The sequence below is a fragment of the Schistocerca americana genome, unplaced genomic scaffold, assembly GCF_021461395.2.
Source record: "Schistocerca americana isolate TAMUIC-IGC-003095 unplaced genomic scaffold, iqSchAmer2.1 HiC_scaffold_119, whole genome shotgun sequence".
NCBI classification, from domain to species: Eukaryota; Metazoa; Arthropoda; class Insecta; order Orthoptera; family Acrididae; genus Schistocerca; species Schistocerca americana.
The window spans coordinates 121178-144864 of NW_025725253.1; the positions used below are offsets into that span (position 1 = coordinate 121178).

A 23687-nucleotide genomic window follows, 5' to 3' on the forward strand; every position below is an offset into this window, starting at 1 on the left:
GTACAATTCCTACTTCGATATGTAATTATAAATTTATTCCTCAGTCGTCTCGTCTCGTCTCGTCATCTCCTGCAGACGTTTCTTGTGCTTGCGCTGTTATATGGGCCACGACCCGAGCGGCAGCGAGCGGCAGTCGAGCAAAGTCGGGACAAGTCGGGACGGGGACAGGGACAGCGATAGGAATGGTGCGAATGCACTGCAAATTACGCAAACACCTCGTCTGAGGCGAGGCGAGGAAGCTCACATCGCCAGCAGTGGCGCCCTCCAACAACACTCTGCCACACCCCGCACAGGCCATACGCCGGTCGGCCGCGCGCCAGCCCTCCTGCGCTGGACACCAGGGACAAGATGCGTCTTCCGCGAGTGTCGAAGGCTGCACGCGCCAAGCGGATGACAGGAGGTGCAACGAGAAGCTGCGCGTCTCACACACACGGCGGCGCGCCCGCTAATTCGGCAGTCGCTCTGCTGGCACGTCGGATTGCAGAAGGAAGTGCTTACAATTACAATTCTGTTCGTGTTTTATGTTGTAAAGTTGTTAGCTTGTAACGATGTAATGTTAATAAATAAATTTATAAATCTCACAAAAAAAAAAAAAAATACACGAAGCGCGTCCTTCCGGCTCATGTTTTGGAACTCAGGATTGCGTTCGCGCTAACGTGACGAATTGTCAATAAAAAAAAAATGCGGCTGCTTTCGACCGAAAAGTATGATTTTGTGTGTGTTGGGATAAGAACCGAATGCGAATTCTGCCATGCGCCTACATTATATGGGCGCCAACGGCCATACCATGTTGAGTACACCGGTTCTCGTCCGATCACCGAAGTTAAGCAACATCGGGCGTGGTTAGTACTTGGATGGGTGACCACCTGGGAACACCACGTGCTGTTGGCTCCCTTTCATTTACCTTTTTTTTTTTTTATACCGCCCTCTTTCCATACCACCGTTCTGTTGTGACAAAGATTCTTGCTTAAGCATTTTAATCTACTGTAATGACCATAAGGTGCGAAATTGCAGTAAATATCTCAGTTTGAGGGAGAATGTGCTAACCAAGTTCGCCAGGAAGTCTTTGAAAACGACAAAACAGTACGAATCGGCAGATGTGTTCTGAAATACGTCAGCGCCTGTTGTTGTGTAGCGGTGTACAATTCCTACTTCGATATGTAATTATAAATTTATTCCTCAGTCGTCTCGTCTCGTCTCGTCATCTCCTGCAGACGTTTCTTGTGCTTGCGCTGTTATATGGGCCACGACCCGAGCGGCAGCGAGCGGCAGTCGAGCAAAGTCGGGACAAGTCGGGACGGGGACAGGGACAGCGATAGGAATGGTGCGAATGCACTGCAAATTACGCAAACACCTCGTCTGAGGCGAGGCGAGGAAGCTCACATCGCCAGCAGTGGCGCCCTCCAACAACACTCTGCCACACCCCGCACAGGCCATACGCCGGTCGGCCGCGCGCCAGCCCTCCTGCGCTGGACACCAGGGACAAGATGCGTCTTCCGCGAGTGTCGAAGGCTGCACGCGCCAAGCGGATGACAGGAGGTGCAACGAGAAGCTGCGCGTCTCACACACACGGCGGCGCGCCCGCTAATTCGGCAGTCGCTCTGCTGGCACGTCGGATTGCAGAAGGAAGTGCTTACAATTACAATTCTGTTCGTGTTTTATGTTGTAAAGTTGTTAGCTTGTAACGATGTAATGTTAATAAATAAATTTATAAATCTCACAAAAAAAAAAAAAAAATACACGAAGCGCGTCCTTCCGGCTCATAAGTTTTGGAACTCAGGATTGCGTTCGCGCTAACGTGACGAATTGTCAATAAAAAAAAAATGCGGCTGCTTTCGACCGAAAAGTATGATTTTGTGTGTGTTGGGATAAGAACCGAATGCGAATTCTGCCATGCGCCTACATTATATGGGCGCCAACGGCCATACCATGTTGAGTACACCGGTTCTCGTCCGATCACCGAAGTTAAGCAACATCGGGCGTGGTTAGTACTTGGATGGGTGACCACCTGGGAACACCACGTGCTGTTGGCTCCCTTTCATTTACCTTTTTTTTTTTTTATACCGCCCTCTTTCCATACCACCGTTCTGTTGTGACAAAGATTCTTGCTTAAGCATTTTAATCTACTGTAATGACCATAAGGTGCGAAATTGCAGTAAATATCTCAGTTTGAGGGAGAATGTGCTAACCAAGTTCGCCAGGAAGTCTTTGAAAACGACAAAACAGTACGAATCGGCAGATGTGTTCTGAAATACGTCAGCGCCTGTTGTTGTGTAGCGGTGTACAATTCCTACTTCGATATGTAATTATAAATTTATTCCTCAGTCGTCTCGTCTCGTCTCGTCATCTCCTGCAGACGTTTCTTGTGCTTGCGCTGTTATATGGGCCACGACCCGAGCGGCAGCGAGCGGCAGTCGAGCAAAGTCGGGACAAGTCGGGACGGGGACAGGGACAGCGATAGGAATGGTGCGAATGCACTGCAAATTACGCAAACACCTCGTCTGAGGCGAGGCGAGGAAGCTCACATCGCCAGCAGTGGCGCCCTCCAACAACACTCTGCCACACCCCGCACAGGCCATACGCCGGTCGGCCGCGCGCCAGCCCTCCTGCGCTGGACACCAGGGACAAGATGCGTCTTCCGCGAGTGTCGAAGGCTGCACGCGCCAAGCGGATGACAGGAGGTGCAACGAGAAGCTGCGCGTCTCACACACACGGCGGCGCGCCCGCTAATTCGGCAGTCGCTCTGCTGGCACGTCGGATTGCAGAAGGAAGTGCTTACAATTACAATTCTGTTCGTGTTTTATGTTGTAAAGTTGTTAGCTTGTAACGATGTAATGTTAATAAATAAATTTATAAATCTCACAAAAAAAAAAAAAAATACACGAAGCGCGTCCTTCCGGCTCATAAGTTTTGGAACTCAGGATTGCGTTCGCGCTAACGTGACGAATTGTCAATAAAAAAAAAATGCGGCTGCTTTCGACCGAAAAGTATGATTTTGTGTGTGTTGGGATAAGAACCGAATGCGAATTCTGCCATGCGCCTACATTATATGGGCGCCAACGGCCATACCATGTTGAGTACACCGGTTCTCGTCCGATCACCGAAGTTAAGCAACATCGGGCGTGGTTAGTACTTGGATGGGTGACCACCTGGGAACACCACGTGCTGTTGGCTCCCTTTCATTTACCTTTTTTTTTTTTTATACCGCCCTCTTTCCATACCACCGTTCTGTTGTGACAAAGATTCTTGCTTAAGCATTTTAATCTACTGTAATGACCATAAGGTGCGAAATTGCAGTAAATATCTCAGTTTGAGGGAGAATGTGCTAACCAAGTTCGCCAGGAAGTCTTTGAAAACGACAAAACAGTACGAATCGGCAGATGTGTTCTGAAATACGTCAGCGCCTGTTGTTGTGTAGCGGTGTACAATTCCTACTTCGATATGTAATTATAAATTTATTCCTCAGTCGTCTCGTCTCGTCTCGTCATCTCCTGCAGACGTTTCTTGTGCTTGCGCTGTTATATGGGCCACGACCCGAGCGGCAGCGAGCGGCAGTCGAGCAAAGTCGGGACAAGTCGGGACGGGGACAGGGACAGCGATAGGAATGGTGCGAATGCACTGCAAATTACGCAAACACCTCGTCTGAGGCGAGGCGAGGAAGCTCACATCGCCAGCAGTGGCGCCCTCCAACAACACTCTGCCACACCCCGCACAGGCCATACGCCGGTCGGCCGCGCGCCAGCCCTCCTGCGCTGGACACCAGGGACAAGATGCGTCTTCCGCGAGTGTCGAAGGCTGCACGCGCCAAGCGGATGACAGGAGGTGCAACGAGAAGCTGCGCGTCTCACACACACGGCGGCGCGCCCGCTAATTCGGCAGTCGCTCTGCTGGCACGTCGGATTGCAGAAGGAAGTGCTTACAATTACAATTCTGTTCGTGTTTTATGTTGTAAAGTTGTTAGCTTGTAACGATGTAATGTTAATAAATAAATTTATAAATCTCACAAAAAAAAAAAAAAATACACGAAGCGCGTCCTTCCGGCTCATAAGTTTTGGAACTCAGGATTGCGTTCGCGCTAACGTGACGAATTGTCAATAAAAAAAAAATGCGGCTGCTTTCGACCGAAAAGTATGATTTTGTGTGTGTTGGGATAAGAACCGAATGCGAATTCTGCCATGCGCCTACATTATATGGGCGCCAACGGCCATACCATGTTGAGTACACCGGTTCTCGTCCGATCACCGAAGTTAAGCAACATCGGGCGTGGTTAGTACTTGGATGGGTGACCACCTGGGAACACCACGTGCTGTTGGCTCCCTTTCATTTACCTTTTTTTTTTTTTATACCGCCCTCTTTCCATACCACCGTTCTGTTGTGACAAAGATTCTTGCTTAAGCATTTTAATCTACTGTAATGACCATAAGGTGCGAAATTGCAGTAAATATCTCAGTTTGAGGGAGAATGTGCTAACCAAGTTCGCCAGGAAGTCTTTGAAAACGACAAAACAGTACGAATCGGCAGATGTGTTCTGAAATACGTCAGCGCCTGTTGTTGTGTAGCGGTGTACAATTCCTACTTCGATATGTAATTATAAATTTATTCCTCAGTCGTCTCGTCTCGTCTCGTCATCTCCTGCAGACGTTTCTTGTGCTTGCGCTGTTATATGGGCCACGACCCGAGCGGCAGCGAGCGGCAGTCGAGCAAAGTCGGGACAAGTCGGGACGGGGACAGGGACAGCGATAGGAATGGTGCGAATGCACTGCAAATTACGCAAACACCTCGTCTGAGGCGAGGCGAGGAAGCTCACATCGCCAGCAGTGGCGCCCTCCAACAACACTCTGCCACACCCCGCACAGGCCATACGCCGGTCGGCCGCGCGCCAGCCCTCCTGCGCTGGACACCAGGGACAAGATGCGTCTTCCGCGAGTGTCGAAGGCTGCACGCGCCAAGCGGATGACAGGAGGTGCAACGAGAAGCTGCGCGTCTCACACACACGGCGGCGCGCCCGCTAATTCGGCAGTCGCTCTGCTGGCACGTCGGATTGCAGAAGGAAGTGCTTACAATTACAATTCTGTTCGTGTTTTATGTTGTAAAGTTGTTAGCTTGTAACGATGTAATGTTAATAAATAAATTTATAAATCTCACAAAAAAAAAAAAAAAATACACGAAGCGCGTCCTTCCGGCTCATAAGTTTTGGAACTCAGGATTGCGTTCGCGCTAACGTGACGAATTGTCAATAAAAAAAAAATGCGGCTGCTTTCGACCGAAAAGTATGATTTTGTGTGTGTTGGGATAAGAACCGAATGCGAATTCTGCCATGCGCCTACATTATATGGGCGCCAACGGCCATACCATGTTGAGTACACCGGTTCTCGTCCGATCACCGAAGTTAAGCAACATCGGGCGTGGTTAGTACTTGGATGGGTGACCACCTGGGAACACCACGTGCTGTTGGCTCCCTTTCATTTACCTTTTTTTTTTTTTATACCGCCCTCTTTCCATACCACCGTTCTGTTGTGACAAAGATTCTTGCTTAAGCATTTTAATCTACTGTAATGACCATAAGGTGCGAAATTGCAGTAAATATCTCAGTTTGAGGGAGAATGTGCTAACCAAGTTCGCCAGGAAGTCTTTGAAAACGACAAAACAGTACGAATCGGCAGATGTGTTCTGAAATACGTCAGCGCCTGTTGTTGTGTAGCGGTGTACAATTCCTACTTCGATATGTAATTATAAATTTATTCCTCAGTCGTCTCGTCTCGTCTCGTCATCTCCTGCAGACGTTTCTTGTGCTTGCGCTGTTATATGGGCCACGACCCGAGCGGCAGCGAGCGGCAGTCGAGCAAAGTCGGGACAAGTCGGGACGGGGACAGGGACAGCGATAGGAATGGTGCGAATGCACTGCAAATTACGCAAACACCTCGTCTGAGGCGAGGCGAGGAAGCTCACATCGCCAGCAGTGGCGCCCTCCAACAACACTCTGCCACACCCCGCACAGGCCATACGCCGGTCGGCCGCGCGCCAGCCCTCCTGCGCTGGACACCAGGGACAAGATGCGTCTTCCGCGAGTGTCGAAGGCTGCACGCGCCAAGCGGATGACAGGAGGTGCAACGAGAAGCTGCGCGTCTCACACACACGGCGGCGCGCCCGCTAATTCGGCAGTCGCTCTGCTGGCACGTCGGATTGCAGAAGGAAGTGCTTACAATTACAATTCTGTTCGTGTTTTATGTTGTAAAGTTGTTAGCTTGTAACGATGTAATGTTAATAAATAAATTTATAAATCTCACAAAAAAAAAAAAAAATACACGAAGCGCGTCCTTCCGGCTCATAAGTTTTGGAACTCAGGATTGCGTTCGCGCTAACGTGACGAATTGTCAATAAAAAAAAAATGCGGCTGCTTTCGACCGAAAAGTATGATTTTGTGTGTGTTGGGATAAGAACCGAATGCGAATTCTGCCATGCGCCTACATTATATGGGCGCCAACGGCCATACCATGTTGAGTACACCGGTTCTCGTCCGATCACCGAAGTTAAGCAACATCGGGCGTGGTTAGTACTTGGATGGGTGACCACCTGGGAACACCACGTGCTGTTGGCTCCCTTTCATTTACCTTTTTTTTTTTTTATACCGCCCTCTTTCCATACCACCGTTCTGTTGTGACAAAGATTCTTGCTTAAGCATTTTAATCTACTGTAATGACCATAAGGTGCGAAATTGCAGTAAATATCTCAGTTTGAGGGAGAATGTGCTAACCAAGTTCGCCAGGAAGTCTTTGAAAACGACAAAACAGTACGAATCGGCAGATGTGTTCTGAAATACGTCAGCGCCTGTTGTTGTGTAGCGGTGTACAATTCCTACTTCGATATGTAATTATAAATTTATTCCTCAGTCGTCTCGTCTCGTCTCGTCATCTCCTGCAGACGTTTCTTGTGCTTGCGCTGTTATATGGGCCACGACCCGAGCGGCAGCGAGCGGCAGTCGAGCAAAGTCGGGACAAGTCGGGACGGGGACAGGGACAGCGATAGGAATGGTGCGAATGCACTGCAAATTACGCAAACACCTCGTCTGAGGCGAGGCGAGGAAGCTCACATCGCCAGCAGTGGCGCCCTCCAACAACACTCTGCCACACCCCGCACAGGCCATACGCCGGTCGGCCGCGCGCCAGCCCTCCTGCGCTGGACACCAGGGACAAGATGCGTCTTCCGCGAGTGTCGAAGGCTGCACGCGCCAAGCGGATGACAGGAGGTGCAACGAGAAGCTGCGCGTCTCACACACACGGCGGCGCGCCCGCTAATTCGGCAGTCGCTCTGCTGGCACGTCGGATTGCAGAAGGAAGTGCTTACAATTACAATTCTGTTCGTGTTTTATGTTGTAAAGTTGTTAGCTTGTAACGATGTAATGTTAATAAATAAATTTATAAATCTCACAAAAAAAAAAAAAAATACACGAAGCGCGTCCTTCCGGCTCATAAGTTTTGGAACTCAGGATTGCGTTCGCGCTAACGTGACGAATTGTCAATAAAAAAAAAATGCGGCTGCTTTCGACCGAAAAGTATGATTTTGTGTGTGTTGGGATAAGAACCGAATGCGAATTCTGCCATGCGCCTACATTATATGGGCGCCAACGGCCATACCATGTTGAGTACACCGGTTCTCGTCCGATCACCGAAGTTAAGCAACATCGGGCGTGGTTAGTACTTGGATGGGTGACCACCTGGGAACACCACGTGCTGTTGGCTCCCTTTCATTTACCTTTTTTTTTTTTTATACCGCCCTCTTTCCATACCACCGTTCTGTTGTGACAAAGATTCTTGCTTAAGCATTTTAATCTACTGTAATGACCATAAGGTGCGAAATTGCAGTAAATATCTCAGTTTGAGGGAGAATGTGCTAACCAAGTTCGCCAGGAAGTCTTTGAAAACGACAAAACAGTACGAATCGGCAGATGTGTTCTGAAATACGTCAGCGCCTGTTGTTGTGTAGCGGTGTACAATTCCTACTTCGATATGTAATTATAAATTTATTCCTCAGTCGTCTCGTCTCGTCTCGTCATCTCCTGCAGACGTTTCTTGTGCTTGCGCTGTTATATGGGCCACGACCCGAGCGGCAGCGAGCGGCAGTCGAGCAAAGTCGGGACAAGTCGGGACGGGGACAGGGACAGCGATAGGAATGGTGCGAATGCACTGCAAATTACGCAAACACCTCGTCTGAGGCGAGGCGAGGAAGCTCACATCGCCAGCAGTGGCGCCCTCCAACAACACTCTGCCACACCCCGCACAGGCCATACGCCGGTCGGCCGCGCGCCAGCCCTCCTGCGCTGGACACCAGGGACAAGATGCGTCTTCCGCGAGTGTCGAAGGCTGCACGCGCCAAGCGGATGACAGGAGGTGCAACGAGAAGCTGCGCGTCTCACACACACGGCGGCGCGCCCGCTAATTCGGCAGTCGCTCTGCTGGCACGTCGGATTGCAGAAGGAAGTGCTTACAATTACAATTCTGTTCGTGTTTTATGTTGTAAAGTTGTTAGCTTGTAACGATGTAATGTTAATAAATAAATTTATAAATCTCACAAAAAAAAAAAAAAAATACACGAAGCGCGTCCTTCCGGCTCATAAGTTTTGGAACTCAGGATTGCGTTCGCGCTAACGTGACGAATTGTCAATAAAAAAAAAATGCGGCTGCTTTCGACCGAAAAGTATGATTTTGTGTGTGTTGGGATAAGAACCGAATGCGAATTCTGCCATGCGCCTACATTATATGGGCGCCAACGGCCATACCATGTTGAGTACACCGGTTCTCGTCCGATCACCGAAGTTAAGCAACATCGGGCGTGGTTAGTACTTGGATGGGTGACCACCTGGGAACACCACGTGCTGTTGGCTCCCTTTCATTTACCTTTTTTTTTTTTTATACCGCCCTCTTTCCATACCACCGTTCTGTTGTGACAAAGATTCTTGCTTAAGCATTTTAATCTACTGTAATGACCATAAGGTGCGAAATTGCAGTAAATATCTCAGTTTGAGGGAGAATGTGCTAACCAAGTTCGCCAGGAAGTCTTTGAAAACGACAAAACAGTACGAATCGGCAGATGTGTTCTGAAATACGTCAGCGCCTGTTGTTGTGTAGCGGTGTACAATTCCTACTTCGATATGTAATTATAAATTTATTCCTCAGTCGTCTCGTCTCGTCTCGTCATCTCCTGCAGACGTTTCTTGTGCTTGCGCTGTTATATGGGCCACGACCCGAGCGGCAGCGAGCGGCAGTCGAGCAAAGTCGGGACAAGTCGGGACGGGGACAGGGACAGCGATAGGAATGGTGCGAATGCACTGCAAATTACGCAAACACCTCGTCTGAGGCGAGGCGAGGAAGCTCACATCGCCAGCAGTGGCGCCCTCCAACAACACTCTGCCACACCCCGCACAGGCCATACGCCGGTCGGCCGCGCGCCAGCCCTCCTGCGCTGGACACCAGGGACAAGATGCGTCTTCCGCGAGTGTCGAAGGCTGCACGCGCCAAGCGGATGACAGGAGGTGCAACGAGAAGCTGCGCGTCTCACACACACGGCGGCGCGCCCGCTAATTCGGCAGTCGCTCTGCTGGCACGTCGGATTGCAGAAGGAAGTGCTTACAATTACAATTCTGTTCGTGTTTTATGTTGTAAAGTTGTTAGCTTGTAACGATGTAATGTTAATAAATAAATTTATAAATCTCACAAAAAAAAAAAAAAATACACGAAGCGCGTCCTTCCGGCTCATAAGTTTTGGAACTCAGGATTGCGTTCGCGCTAACGTGACGAATTGTCAATAAAAAAAAAATGCGGCTGCTTTCGACCGAAAAGTATGATTTTGTGTGTGTTGGGATAAGAACCGAATGCGAATTCTGCCATGCGCCTACATTATATGGGCGCCAACGGCCATACCATGTTGAGTACACCGGTTCTCGTCCGATCACCGAAGTTAAGCAACATCGGGCGTGGTTAGTACTTGGATGGGTGACCACCTGGGAACACCACGTGCTGTTGGCTCCCTTTCATTTACCTTTTTTTTTTTTTATACCGCCCTCTTTCCATACCACCGTTCTGTTGTGACAAAGATTCTTGCTTAAGCATTTTAATCTACTGTAATGACCATAAGGTGCGAAATTGCAGTAAATATCTCAGTTTGAGGGAGAATGTGCTAACCAAGTTCGCCAGGAAGTCTTTGAAAACGACAAAACAGTACGAATCGGCAGATGTGTTCTGAAATACGTCAGCGCCTGTTGTTGTGTAGCGGTGTACAATTCCTACTTCGATATGTAATTATAAATTTATTCCTCAGTCGTCTCGTCTCGTCTCGTCATCTCCTGCAGACGTTTCTTGTGCTTGCGCTGTTATATGGGCCACGACCCGAGCGGCAGCGAGCGGCAGTCGAGCAAAGTCGGGACAAGTCGGGACGGGGACAGGGACAGCGATAGGAATGGTGCGAATGCACTGCAAATTACGCAAACACCTCGTCTGAGGCGAGGCGAGGAAGCTCACATCGCCAGCAGTGGCGCCCTCCAACAACACTCTGCCACACCCCGCACAGGCCATACGCCGGTCGGCCGCGCGCCAGCCCTCCTGCGCTGGACACCAGGGACAAGATGCGTCTTCCGCGAGTGTCGAAGGCTGCACGCGCCAAGCGGATGACAGGAGGTGCAACGAGAAGCTGCGCGTCTCACACACACGGCGGCGCGCCCGCTAATTCGGCAGTCGCTCTGCTGGCACGTCGGATTGCAGAAGGAAGTGCTTACAATTACAATTCTGTTCGTGTTTTATGTTGTAAAGTTGTTAGCTTGTAACGATGTAATGTTAATAAATAAATTTATAAATCTCACAAAAAAAAAAAAAAATACACGAAGCGCGTCCTTCCGGCTCATAAGTTTTGGAACTCAGGATTGCGTTCGCGCTAACGTGACGAATTGTCAATAAAAAAAAAATGCGGCTGCTTTCGACCGAAAAGTATGATTTTGTGTGTGTTGGGATAAGAACCGAATGCGAATTCTGCCATGCGCCTACATTATATGGGCGCCAACGGCCATACCATGTTGAGTACACCGGTTCTCGTCCGATCACCGAAGTTAAGCAACATCGGGCGTGGTTAGTACTTGGATGGGTGACCACCTGGGAACACCACGTGCTGTTGGCTCCCTTTCATTTACCTTTTTTTTTTTTTATACCGCCCTCTTTCCATACCACCGTTCTGTTGTGACAAAGATTCTTGCTTAAGCATTTTAATCTACTGTAATGACCATAAGGTGCGAAATTGCAGTAAATATCTCAGTTTGAGGGAGAATGTGCTAACCAAGTTCGCCAGGAAGTCTTTGAAAACGACAAAACAGTACGAATCGGCAGATGTGTTCTGAAATACGTCAGCGCCTGTTGTTGTGTAGCGGTGTACAATTCCTACTTCGATATGTAATTATAAATTTATTCCTCAGTCGTCTCGTCTCGTCTCGTCATCTCCTGCAGACGTTTCTTGTGCTTGCGCTGTTATATGGGCCACGACCCGAGCGGCAGCGAGCGGCAGTCGAGCAAAGTCGGGACAAGTCGGGACGGGGACAGGGACAGCGATAGGAATGGTGCGAATGCACTGCAAATTACGCAAACACCTCGTCTGAGGCGAGGCGAGGAAGCTCACATCGCCAGCAGTGGCGCCCTCCAACAACACTCTGCCACACCCCGCACAGGCCATACGCCGGTCGGCCGCGCGCCAGCCCTCCTGCGCTGGACACCAGGGACAAGATGCGTCTTCCGCGAGTGTCGAAGGCTGCACGCGCCAAGCGGATGACAGGAGGTGCAACGAGAAGCTGCGCGTCTCACACACACGGCGGCGCGCCCGCTAATTCGGCAGTCGCTCTGCTGGCACGTCGGATTGCAGAAGGAAGTGCTTACAATTACAATTCTGTTCGTGTTTTATGTTGTAAAGTTGTTAGCTTGTAACGATGTAATGTTAATAAATAAATTTATAAATCTCACAAAAAAAAAAAAAAAATACACGAAGCGCGTCCTTCCGGCTCATAAGTTTTGGAACTCAGGATTGCGTTCGCGCTAACGTGACGAATTGTCAATAAAAAAAAAATGCGGCTGCTTTCGACCGAAAAGTATGATTTTGTGTGTGTTGGGATAAGAACCGAATGCGAATTCTGCCATGCGCCTACATTATATGGGCGCCAACGACCATACCATGTTGAGTACACCGGTTCTCGTCCGATCACCGAAGTTAAGCAACATCGGGCGTGGTTAGTACTTGGATGGGTGACCACCTGGGAACACCACGTGCTGTTGGCTCCCTTTCATTTACCTTTTTTTTTTTTTATACCGCCCTCTTTCCATACCACCGTTCTGTTGTGACAAAGATTCTTGCTTAAGCATTTTAATCTACTGTAATGACCATAAGGTGCGAAATTGCAGTAAATATCTCAGTTTGAGGGAGAATGTGCTAACCAAGTTCGCCAGGAAGTCTTTGAAAACGACAAAACAGTACGAATCGGCAGATGTGTTCTGAAATACGTCAGCGCCTGTTGTTGTGTAGCGGTGTACAATTCCTACTTCGATATGTAATTATAAATTTATTCCTCAGTCGTCTCGTCTCGTCTCGTCATCTCCTGCAGACGTTTCTTGTGCTTGCGCTGTTATATGGGCCACGACCCGAGCGGCAGCGAGCGGCAGTCGAGCAAAGTCGGGACAAGTCGGGACGGGGACAGGGACAGCGATAGGAATGGTGCGAATGCACTGCAAATTACGCAAACACCTCGTCTGAGGCGAGGCGAGGAAGCTCACATCGCCAGCAGTGGCGCCCTCCAACAACACTCTGCCACACCCCGCACAGGCCATACGCCGGTCGGCCGCGCGCCAGCCCTCCTGCGCTGGACACCAGGGACAAGATGCGTCTTCCGCGAGTGTCGAAGGCTGCACGCGCCAAGCGGATGACAGGAGGTGCAACGAGAAGCTGCGCGTCTCACACACACGGCGGCGCGCCCGCTAATTCGGCAGTCGCTCTGCTGGCACGTCGGATTGCAGAAGGAAGTGCTTACAATTACAATTCTGTTCGTGTTTTATGTTGTAAAGTTGTTAGCTTGTAACGATGTAATGTTAATAAATAAATTTATAAATCTCACAAAAAAAAAAAAAAATACACGAAGCGCGTCCTTCCGGCTCATAAGTTTTGGAACTCAGGATTGCGTTCGCGCTAACGTGACGAATTGTCAATAAAAAAAAAATGCGGCTGCTTTCGACCGAAAAGTATGATTTTGTGTGTGTTGGGATAAGAACCGAATGCGAATTCTGCCATGCGCCTACATTATATGGGCGCCAACGGCCATACCATGTTGAGTACACCGGTTCTCGTCCGATCACCGAAGTTAAGCAACATCGGGCGTGGTTAGTACTTGGATGGGTGACCACCTGGGAACACCACGTGCTGTTGGCTCCCTTTCATTTACCTTTTTTTTTTTTTATACCGCCCTCTTTCCATACCACCGTTCTGTTGTGACAAAGATTCTTGCTTAAGCATTTTAATCTACTGTAATGACCATAAGGTGCGAAATTGCAGTAAATATCTCAGTTTGAGGGAGAATGTGCTAACCAAGTTCGCCAGGAAGTCTTTGAAAACGACAAAACAGTACGAATCGGCAGATGTGTTCTGAAATACGTCAGCGCCTGTTGTTGTGTAGCGGTGTACAATTCCTACTTCGATATGTAATTATAAATTTATTCCTCAGTCGTCTCGTCTCGTCTCGTCATCTCCTGCAGACGTTTCTTGTGCTTGCGCTGTTATATGGGCCACGACCCGAGCGGCAGCGAGCGGCAGTCGAGCAAAGTCGGGACAAGTCGGGACGGGGACAGGGACAGCGATAGGAATGGTGCGAATGCACTGCAAATTACGCAAACACCTCGTCTGAGGCGAGGCGAGGAAGCTCACATCGCCAGCAGTGGCGCCCTCCAACAACACTCTGCCACACCCCGCACAGGCCATACGCCGGTCGGCCGCGCGCCAGCCCTCCTGCGCTGGACACCAGGGACAAGATGCGTCTTCCGCGAGTGTCGAAGGCTGCACGCGCCAAGCGGATGACAGGAGGTGCAACGAGAAGCTGCGCGTCTCACACACACGGCGGCGCGCCCGCTAATTCGGCAGTCGCTCTGCTGGCACGTCGGATTGCAGAAGGAAGTGCTTACAATTACAATTCTGTTCGTGTTTTATGTTGTAAAGTTGTTAGCTTGTAACGATGTAATGTTAATAAATAAATTTATAAATCTCACAAAAAAAAAAAAAAAATACACGAAGCGCGTCCTTCCGGCTCATAAGTTTTGGAACTCAGGATTGCGTTCGCGCTAACGTGACGAATTGTCAATAAAAAAAAAATGCGGCTGCTTTCGACCGAAAAGTATGATTTTGTGTGTGTTGGGATAAGAACCGAATGCGAATTCTGCCATGCGCCTACATTATATGGGCGCCAACGGCCATACCATGTTGAGTACACCGGTTCTCGTCCGATCACCGAAGTTAAGCAACATCGGGCGTGGTTAGTACTTGGATGGGTGACCACCTGGGAACACCACGTGCTGTTGGCTCCCTTTCATTTACCTTTTTTTTTTTTTATACCGCCCTCTTTCCATACCACCGTTCTGTTGTGACAAAGATTCTTGCTTAAGCATTTTAATCTACTGTAATGACCATAAGGTGCGAAATTGCAGTAAATATCTCAGTTTGAGGGAGAATGTGCTAACCAAGTTCGCCAGGAAGTCTTTGAAAACGACAAAACAGTACGAATCGGCAGATGTGTTCTGAAATACGTCAGCGCCTGTTGTTGTGTAGCGGTGTACAATTCCTACTTCGATATGTAATTATAAATTTATTCCTCAGTCGTCTCGTCTCGTCTCGTCATCTCCTGCAGACGTTTCTTGTGCTTGCGCTGTTATATGGGCCACGACCCGAGCGGCAGCGAGCGGCAGTCGAGCAAAGTCGGGACAAGTCGGGACGGGGACAGGGACAGCGATAGGAATGGTGCGAATGCACTGCAAATTACGCAAACACCTCGTCTGAGGCGAGGCGAGGAAGCTCACATCGCCAGCAGTGGCGCCCTCCAACAACACTCTGCCACACCCCGCACAGGCCATACGCCGGTCGGCCGCGCGCCAGCCCTCCTGCGCTGGACACCAGGGACAAGATGCGTCTTCCGCGAGTGTCGAAGGCTGCACGCGCCAAGCGGATGACAGGAGGTGCAACGAGAAGCTGCGCGTCTCACACACACGGCGGCGCGCCCGCTAATTCGGCAGTCGCTCTGCTGGCACGTCGGATTGCAGAAGGAAGTGCTTACAATTACAATTCTGTTCGTGTTTTATGTTGTAAAGTTGTTAGCTTGTAACGATGTAATGTTAATAAATAAATTTATAAATCTCACAAAAAAAAAAAAAAAATACACGAAGCGCGTCCTTCCGGCTCATAAGTTTTGGAACTCAGGATTGCGTTCGCGCTAACGTGACGAATTGTCAATAAAAAAAAAATGCGGCTGCTTTCGACCGAAAAGTATGATTTTGTGTGTGTTGGGATAAGAACCGAATGCGAATTCTGCCATGCGCCTACATTATATGGGCGCCAACGGCCATACCATGTTGAGTACACCGGTTCTCGTCCGATCACCGAAGTTAAGCAACATCGGGCGTGGTTAGTACTTGGATGGGTGACCACCTGGGAACACCACGTGCTGTTGGCTCCCTTTCATTTACCTTTTTTTTTTTTTATACCGCCCTCTTTCCATACCACCGTTCTGTTGTGACAAAGATTCTTGCTTAAGCATTTTAATCTACTGTAATGACCATAAGGTGCGAAATTGCAGTAAATATCTCAGTTTGAGGGAGAATGTGCTAACCAAGTTCGCCAGGAAGTCTTTGAAAACGACAAAACAGTACGAATCGGCAGATGTGTTCTGAAATACGTCAGCGCCTGTTGTTGTGTAGCGGTGTACAATTCCTACTTCGATATGTAATTATAAATTTATTCCTCAGTCGTCTCGTCTCGTCTCGTCATCTCCTGCAGACGTTTCTTGTGCTTGCGCTGTTATATGGGCCACGACCCGAGCGGCAGCGAGCGGCAGTCGAGCAAAGTCGGGACAAGTCGGGACGGGGACAGGGACAGCGATAGGAATGGTGCGAATGCACTGCAAATTACGCAAACACCTCGTCTGAGGCGAGGCGAGGAAGCTCACATCGCCAGCAGTGGCGCCCTCCAACAACACTCTGCCACACCCCGCACAGGCCATACGCCGGTCGGCCGCGCGCCAGCCCTCCTGCGCTGGACACCAGGGACAAGATGCGTCTTCCGCGAGTGTCGAAGGCTGCACGCGCCAAGCGGATGACAGGAGGTGCAACGAGAAGCTGCGCGTCTCACACACACGGCGGCGCGCCCGCTAATTCGGCAGTCGCTCTGCTGGCACGTCGGATTGCAGAAGGAAGTGCTTACAATTACAATTCTGTTCGTGTTTTATGTTGTAAAGTTGTTAGCTTGTAACGATGTAATGTTAATAAATAAATTTATAAATCTCACAAAAAAAAAAAAAAATACACGAAGCGCGTCCTTCCGGCTCATAAGTTTTGGAACTCAGGATTGCGTTCGCGCTAACGTGACGAATTGTCAATAAAAAAAAAATGCGGCTGCTTTCGACCGAAAAGTATGATTTTGTGTGTGTTGGGATAAGAACCGAATGCGAATTCTGCCATGCGCCTACATTATATGGGCGCCAACGGCCATACCATGTTGAGTACACCGGTTCTCGTCCGATCACCGAAGTTAAGCAACATCGGGCGTGGTTAGTACTTGGATGGGTGACCACCTGGGAACACCACGTGCTGTTGGCTCCCTTTCATTTACCTTTTTTTTTTTTTATACCGCCCTCTTTCCATACCACCGTTCTGTTGTGACAAAGATTCTTGCTTAAGCATTTTAATCTACTGTAATGACCATAAGGTGCGAAATTGCAGTAAATATCTCAGTTTGAGGGAGAATGTGCTAACCAAGTTCGCCAGGAAGTCTTTGAAAACGACAAAACAGTACGAATCGGCAGATGTGTTCTGAAATACGTCAGCGCCTGTTGTTGTGTAGCGGTGTACAATTCCTACTTCGATATGTAATTATAAATTTATTCCTCAGTCGTCTCGTCTCGTCTCGTCATCTCCTGCAGACGTTTCTTGTGCTTGCGCTGTTATATGGGCCACGACCCGAGCGGCAGCGAGCGGCAGTCGAGCAAAGTCGGGACAAGTCGGGACGGGGACAGGGACAGCGATAGGAATGGTGCGAATGCACTGCAAATTACGCAAACACCTCGTCTGAGGCGAGGCGAGGAAGCTCACATCGCCAGCAGTGGCGCCCTCCAACAACACTCTGCCACACCCCGCACAGGCCATACGCCGGTCGGCCGCGCGCCAGCCCTCCTGCGCTGGACACCAGGGACAAGATGCGTCTTCCGCGAGTGTCGAAGGCTGCACGCGCCAAGCGGATGACAGGAGGTGCAACGAGAAGCTGCGCGTCTCACACACACGGCGGCGCGCCCGCTAATTCGGCAGTCGCTCTGCTGGCACGTCGGATTGCAGAAGGAAGTGCTTACAATTACAATTCTGTTCGTGTTTTATGTTGTAAAGTTGTTAGCTTGTAACGATGTAATGTTAATAAATAAATTTATAAATCTCACAAAAAAAAAAAAAAATACACGAAGCGCGTCCTTCCGGCTCATAAGTTTTGGAACTCAGGATTGCGTTCGCGCTAACGTGACGAATTGTCAATAAAAAAAAAATGCGGCTGCTTTCGACCGAAAAGTATGATTTTGTGTGTGTTGGGATAAGAACCGAATGCGAATTCTGCCATGCGCCTACATTATATGGGCGCCAACGGCCATACCATGTTGAGTACACCGGTTCTCGTCCGATCACCGAAGTTAAGCAACATCGGGCGTGGTTAGTACTTGGATGGGTGACCACCTGGGAACACCACGTGCTGTTGGCTCCCTTTCATTTACCTTTTTTTTTTTTTATACCGCCCTCTTTCCATACCACCGTTCTGTTGTGACAAAGATTCTTGCTTAAGCATTTTAATCTACTGTAATGACCATAAGGTGCGAAATTGCAGTAAATATCTCAGTTTGAGGGAGAATGTGCTAACCAAGTTCGCCAGGAAGTCTTTGAAAACGACAAAACAGTACGAATCGGCAGATGTGTTCTGAAATACGTCAGCGCCTGTTGTTGTGTAGCGGTGTACAATTCCTACTTCGATATGTAATTATAAATTTATTCCTCAGTCGTCTCGTCTCGTCTCGTCATCTCCTGCAGACGTTTCTTGTGCTTGCGCTGTTATATGGGCCACGACCCGAGCGGCAGCGAGCGGCAGTCGAGCAAAGTCGGGACAAGTCGGGACGGGGACAGGGACAGCGATAGGAATGGTGCGAATGCACTGCAAATTACGCAAACACCTCGTCTGAGGCGAGGCGAGGAAGCTCACATCGCCAGCAGTGGCGCCCTCCAACAACACTCTGCCACACCCCGCACAGGCCATACGCCGGTCGGCCGCGCGCCAGCCCTCCTGCGCTGGACACCAGGGACAAGATGCGTCTTCCGCGAGTGTCGAAGGCTGCACGCGCCAAGCGGATGACAGGAGGTGCAACGAGAAGCTGCGCGTCTCACACACACGGCGGCGCGCCCGCTAATTCGGCAGTCGCTCTGCTGGCACGTCGGATTGCAGAAGGAAGTGCTTACAATTACAATTCTGTTCGTGTTTTATGTTGTAAAGTTGTTAGCTTGTAACGATGTAATGTTAATAAATAAATTTATAAATCTCACAAAAAAAAAAAAAAATACACGAAGCGCGTCCTTCCGGCTCATAAGTTTTGGAACTCAGGATTGCGTTCGCGCTAACGTGACGAATTGTCAATAAAAAAAAAATGCGGCTGCTTTCGACCGAAAAGTATGATTTTGTGTGTGTTGGGATAAGAACCGAATGCGAATTCTGCCATGCGCCTACATTATATGGGCGCCAACGGCCATACCATGTTGAGTACACCGGTTCTCGTCCGATCACCGAAGTTAAGCAACATCGGGCGTGGTTAGTACTTGGATGGGTGACCACCTGGGAACACCACGTGCTGTTGGCTCCCTTTCATTTACCTTTTTTTTTTTTTATACCGCCCTCTTTCCATACCACCGTTCTGTTGTGACAAAGATTCTTGCTTAAGCATTTTAATCTACTGTAATGACCATAAGGTGCGAAATTGCAGTAAATATCTCAGTTTGAGGGAGAATGTGCTAACCAAGTTCGCCAGGAAGTCTTTGAAAACGACAAAACAGTACGAATCGGCAGATGTGTTCTGAAATACGTCAGCGCCTGTTGTTGTGTAGCGGTGTACAATTCCTACTTCGATATGTAATTATAAATTTATTCCTCAGTCGTCTCGTCTCGTCTCGTCATCTCCTGCAGACGTTTCTTGTGCTTGCGCTGTTATATGGGCCACGACCCGAGCGGCAGCGAGCGGCAGTCGAGCAAAGTCGGGACAAGTCGGGACGGGGACAGGGACAGCGATAGGAATGGTGCGAATGCACTGCAAATTACGCAAACACCTCGTCTGAGGCGAGGCGAGGAAGCTCACATCGCCAGCAGTGGCGCCCTCCAACAACACTCTGCCACACCCCGCACAGGCCATACGCCGGTCGGCCGCGCGCCAGCCCTCCTGCGCTGGACACCAGGGACAAGATGCGTCTTCCGCGAGTGTCGAAGGCTGCACGCGCCAAGCGGATGACAGGAGGTGCAACGAGAAGCTGCGCGTCTCACACACACGGCGGCGCGCCCGCTAATTCGGCAGTCGCTCTGCTGGCACGTCGGATTGCAGAAGGAAGTGCTTACAATTACAATTCTGTTCGTGTTTTATGTTGTAAAGTTGTTAGCTTGTAACGATGTAATGTTAATAAATAAATTTATAAATCTCACAAAAAAAAAAAAAAATACACGAAGCGCGTCCTTCCGGCTCATAAGTTTTGGAACTCAGGATTGCGTTCGCGCTAACGTGACGAATTGTCAATAAAAAAAAAATGCGGCTGCTTTCGACCGAAAAGTATGATTTTGTGTGTGTTGGGATAAGAACCGAATGCGAATTCTGCCATGCGCCTACATTATATGGGCGCCAACGGCCATACCATGTTGAGTACACCGGTTCTCGTCCGATCACCGAAGTTAAGCAACATCGGGCGTGGTTAGTACTTGGATGGGTGACCACCTGGGAACACCACGTGCTGTTGGCTCCCTTTCATTTACCTTTTTTTTTTTTTATACCGCCCTCTTTCCATACCACCGTTCTGTTGTGACAAAGATTCTTGCTTAAGCATTTTAATCTACTGTAATGACCATAAGGTGCGAAATTGCAGTAAATATCTCAGTTTGAGGGAGAATGTGCTAACCAAGTTCGCCAGGAAGTCTTTGAAAACGACAAAACAGTACGAATCGGCAGATGTGTTCTGAAATACGTCAGCGCCTGTTGTTGTGTAGCGGTGTACAATTCCTACTTCGATATGTAATTATAAATTTATTCCTCAGTCGTCTCGTCTCGTCTCGTCATCTCCTGCAGACGTTTCTTGTGCTTGCGCTGTTATATGGGCCACGACCCGAGCGGCAGCGAGCGGCAGTCGAGCAAAGTCGGGACAAGTCGGGACGGGGACAGGGACAGCGATAGGAATGGTGCGAATGCACTGCAAATTACGCAAACACCTCGTCTGAGGCGAGGCGAGGAAGCTCACATCGCCAGCAGTGGCGCCCTCCAACAACACTCTGCCACACCCCGCACAGGCCATACGCCGGTCGGCCGCGCGCCAGCCCTCCTGCGCTGGACACCAGGGACAAGATGCGTCTTCCGCGAGTGTCGAAGGCTGCACGCGCCAAGCGGATGACAGGAGGTGCAACGAGAAGCTGCGCGTCTCACACACACGGCGGCGCGCCCGCTAATTCGGCAGTCGCTCTGCTGGCACGTCGGATTGCAGAAGGAAGTGCTTACAATTACAATTCTGTTCGTGTTTTATGTTGTAAAGTTGTTAGCTTGTAACGATGTAATGTTAATAAATAAATTTATAAATCTCACAAAAAAAAAAAAAATACACGAAGCGCGTCCTTCCGGCTCATAAGTTTTGGAACTCAGGATTGCGTTCGCGCTAACGTGACGAATTGTCAATAAAAAAAAAATGCGGCTGCTTTCGACCGAAAAGTATGATTTTGTGTGTGTTGGGATAAGAACCGAATGCGAATTCTGCCATGCGCCTACATTATATGGGCGCCAACGGCCATACCATGTTGAGTACACCGGTTCTCGTCCGATCACCGAAGTTAAGCAACATCGGGCGTGGTTAGTACTTGGATGGGTGACCACCTGGGAACACCACGTGCTGTTGGCTCCCTTTCATTTACCTTTTTTTTTTTTTATACCGCCCTCTTTCCATACCACCGTTCTGTTGTGACAAAGATTCTTGCTTAAGCATTTTAATCTACTGTAATGACCATAAGGTGCGAAATTGCAGTAAATATCTCAGTTTGAGGGAGAATGTGCTAACCAAGTTCGCCAGGAAGTCTTTGAAAACGACAAAACAGTACGAATCGGCAGATGTGTTCTGAAATACGTCAGCGCCTGTTGTTGTGTAGCGGTGTACAATTCCTACTTCGATATGTAATTATAAATTTATTCCTCAGTCGTCTCGTCTCGTCTCGTCATCTCCTGCAGACGTTTCTTGTGCTTGCGCTGTTATATGGGCCACGACCCGAGCGGCAGCGAGCGGCAGTCGAGCAAAGTCGGGACAAGTCGGGACGGGGACAGGGACAGCGATAGGAATGGTGCGAATGCACTGCAAATTACGCAAACACCTCGTCTGAGGCGAGGCGAGGAAGCTCACATCGCCAGCAGTGGCGCCCTCCAACAACACTCTGCCACACCCCGCACAGGCCATACGCCGGTCGGCCGCGCGCCAGCCCTCCTGCGCTGGACACCAGGGACAAGATGCGTCTTCCGCGAGTGTCGAAGGCTGCACGCGCCAAGCGGATGACAGGAGGTGCAACGAGAAGCTGCGCGTCTCACACACACGGCGGCGCGCCCGCTAATTCGGCAGTCGCTCTGCTGGCACGTCGGATTGCAGAAGGAAGTGCTTACAATTACAATTCTGTTCGTGTTTTATGTTGTAAAGTTGTTAGCTTGTAACGATGTAATGTTAATAAATAAATTTATAAATCTCACAAAAAAAAAAAAAATACACGAAGCGCGTCCTTCCGGCTCATAAGTTTTGGAACTCAGGATTGCGTTCGCGCTAACGTGACGAATTGTCAATAAAAAAAAAATGCGGCTGCTTTCGACCGAAAAGTATGATTTTGTGTGTGTTGGGATAAGAACCGAATGCGAATTCTGCCATGCGCCTACATTATATGGGCGCCAACGGCCATACCATGTTGAGTACACCGGTTCTCGTCCGATCACCGAAGTTAAGCAACATCGGGCGTGGTTAGTACTTGGATGGGTGACCACCTGGGAACACCACGTGCTGTTGGCTCCCTTTCATTTACCTTTTTTTTTTTATACCGCCCTCTTTCCATACCACCGTTCTGTTGTGACAAAGATTCTTGCTTAAGCATTTTAATCTACTGTAATGACCATAAGGTGCGAAATTGCAGTAAATATCTCAGTTTGAGGGAGAATGTGCTAACCAAGTTCGCCAGGAAGTCTTTGAAAACGACAAAACAGTACGAATCGGCAGATGTGTTCTGAAATACGTCAGCGCCTGTTGTTGTGTAGCGGTGTACAATTCCTACTTCGATATGTAATTATAAATTTATTCCTCAGTCGTCTCGTCTCGTCTCGTCATCTCCTGCAGACGTTTCTTGTGCTTGCGCTGTTATATGGGCCACGACCCGAGCGGCAGCGAGCGGCAGTCGAGCAAAGTCGGGACAAGTCGGGACGGGGACAGGGACAGCGATAGGAATGGTGCGAATGCACTGCAAATTACGCAAACACCTCGTCTGAGGCGAGGCGAGGAAGCTCACATCGCCAGCAGTGGCGCCCTCCAACAACACTCTGCCACACCCCGCACAGGCCATACGCCGGTCGGCCGCGCGCCAGCCAACACCTCGGTGCCTGGCGTGCTGTGTTTACCTCGTGCGACTGGGCCGGCGGCACCTCGCGTGTCGTCTGCTCCCTCTTCCTTGTTGCTTTCTTTCTTTCTACTGAACTGTAAGTAATGGATATCGTTTACGATGAAAGTGAAGAGCGACAGAATAATATTCAGTGCGAGTTTGATCGTTCCGTAGAAAAACCTTCGGCTTTCGAGATCCATCGTTGGTTACTTGAGGACTTGATGTTGTCTACTACTGATGTGCTCGGTATTCAGTTCGATACGTTTTTAAATTCTGTGTTCTTGAAACTGAAATCTCCCGATCTGTGTGATGCTGTTGTCTCTGTTAATGACGGTGTTCGTAGATTTCGACACCTTAACGGAAATATTAGTAATGTCACTGTGTCTCATGCTGGTTTTGGTCTTCGACAAATCCGCATATTTAACCTCCCGTTTGAAATTCGCAACGACACTATTTCTCGTCACTTGCGGCCTTATGGCACTGTTCTATCTGTAGTGAAAGAGAAATGGTCGTCTGCGTACATATTTCAAGTC

The 23687-nt window shown here is 49.3% G+C and overlaps 20 non-coding genes across 20 annotated transcripts; all 20 read left to right on the top strand.

Annotated features, from left to right (window-relative positions):
- Positions 1-772: 772 nt before the first annotated feature.
- Positions 773-891, top strand: LOC124562872. Its single transcript, XR_006969682.1, has one exon. It is a non-coding gene; the product is annotated as a 5S ribosomal RNA (ribosomal RNA).
- A 1023-nt stretch (positions 892-1914) lies between these two features.
- On the top strand, positions 1915-2033 carry LOC124562873. The gene has a single exon (XR_006969683.1). It is a non-coding gene; the product is annotated as a 5S ribosomal RNA (ribosomal RNA).
- A 1022-nt stretch (positions 2034-3055) lies between these two features.
- LOC124562874 lies at positions 3056-3174 on the top strand. Its single transcript, XR_006969684.1, has one exon. It is a non-coding gene; the product is annotated as a 5S ribosomal RNA (ribosomal RNA).
- A 1022-nt stretch (positions 3175-4196) lies between these two features.
- Positions 4197-4315, top strand: LOC124562875. The gene has a single exon (XR_006969685.1). It is a non-coding gene; the product is annotated as a 5S ribosomal RNA (ribosomal RNA).
- Positions 4316-5338: 1023 nt separating this feature from the next.
- On the top strand, positions 5339-5457 carry LOC124562877. The gene has a single exon (XR_006969686.1). It is a non-coding gene; the product is annotated as a 5S ribosomal RNA (ribosomal RNA).
- Positions 5458-6479: 1022 nt separating this feature from the next.
- On the top strand, positions 6480-6598 carry LOC124562878. The gene has a single exon (XR_006969687.1). It is a non-coding gene; the product is annotated as a 5S ribosomal RNA (ribosomal RNA).
- Positions 6599-7620: 1022 nt separating this feature from the next.
- On the top strand, positions 7621-7739 carry LOC124562880. The gene has a single exon (XR_006969689.1). It is a non-coding gene; the product is annotated as a 5S ribosomal RNA (ribosomal RNA).
- Positions 7740-8762: 1023 nt separating this feature from the next.
- On the top strand, positions 8763-8881 carry LOC124562881. Its single transcript, XR_006969690.1, has one exon. It is a non-coding gene; the product is annotated as a 5S ribosomal RNA (ribosomal RNA).
- A 1022-nt stretch (positions 8882-9903) lies between these two features.
- LOC124562882 lies at positions 9904-10022 on the top strand. The gene has a single exon (XR_006969691.1). It is a non-coding gene; the product is annotated as a 5S ribosomal RNA (ribosomal RNA).
- Positions 10023-11044: 1022 nt separating this feature from the next.
- Positions 11045-11163, top strand: LOC124562883. Its single transcript, XR_006969692.1, has one exon. It is a non-coding gene; the product is annotated as a 5S ribosomal RNA (ribosomal RNA).
- A 1023-nt stretch (positions 11164-12186) lies between these two features.
- On the top strand, positions 12187-12305 carry LOC124563231. The gene has a single exon (XR_006970006.1). It is a non-coding gene; the product is annotated as a 5S ribosomal RNA (ribosomal RNA).
- Positions 12306-13327: 1022 nt separating this feature from the next.
- LOC124562884 lies at positions 13328-13446 on the top strand. The gene has a single exon (XR_006969693.1). It is a non-coding gene; the product is annotated as a 5S ribosomal RNA (ribosomal RNA).
- Positions 13447-14469: 1023 nt separating this feature from the next.
- Positions 14470-14588, top strand: LOC124562885. The gene has a single exon (XR_006969694.1). It is a non-coding gene; the product is annotated as a 5S ribosomal RNA (ribosomal RNA).
- Positions 14589-15611: 1023 nt separating this feature from the next.
- On the top strand, positions 15612-15730 carry LOC124562886. The gene has a single exon (XR_006969695.1). It is a non-coding gene; the product is annotated as a 5S ribosomal RNA (ribosomal RNA).
- A 1022-nt stretch (positions 15731-16752) lies between these two features.
- LOC124562888 lies at positions 16753-16871 on the top strand. Its single transcript, XR_006969696.1, has one exon. It is a non-coding gene; the product is annotated as a 5S ribosomal RNA (ribosomal RNA).
- Positions 16872-17893: 1022 nt separating this feature from the next.
- LOC124562889 lies at positions 17894-18012 on the top strand. Its single transcript, XR_006969697.1, has one exon. It is a non-coding gene; the product is annotated as a 5S ribosomal RNA (ribosomal RNA).
- A 1022-nt stretch (positions 18013-19034) lies between these two features.
- On the top strand, positions 19035-19153 carry LOC124562890. Its single transcript, XR_006969698.1, has one exon. It is a non-coding gene; the product is annotated as a 5S ribosomal RNA (ribosomal RNA).
- Positions 19154-20175: 1022 nt separating this feature from the next.
- LOC124562892 lies at positions 20176-20294 on the top strand. Its single transcript, XR_006969700.1, has one exon. It is a non-coding gene; the product is annotated as a 5S ribosomal RNA (ribosomal RNA).
- A 1021-nt stretch (positions 20295-21315) lies between these two features.
- Positions 21316-21434, top strand: LOC124562893. The gene has a single exon (XR_006969701.1). It is a non-coding gene; the product is annotated as a 5S ribosomal RNA (ribosomal RNA).
- Positions 21435-22455: 1021 nt separating this feature from the next.
- On the top strand, positions 22456-22574 carry LOC124562894. Its single transcript, XR_006969702.1, has one exon. It is a non-coding gene; the product is annotated as a 5S ribosomal RNA (ribosomal RNA).
- Positions 22575-23687: the final 1113 nt, after the last annotated feature.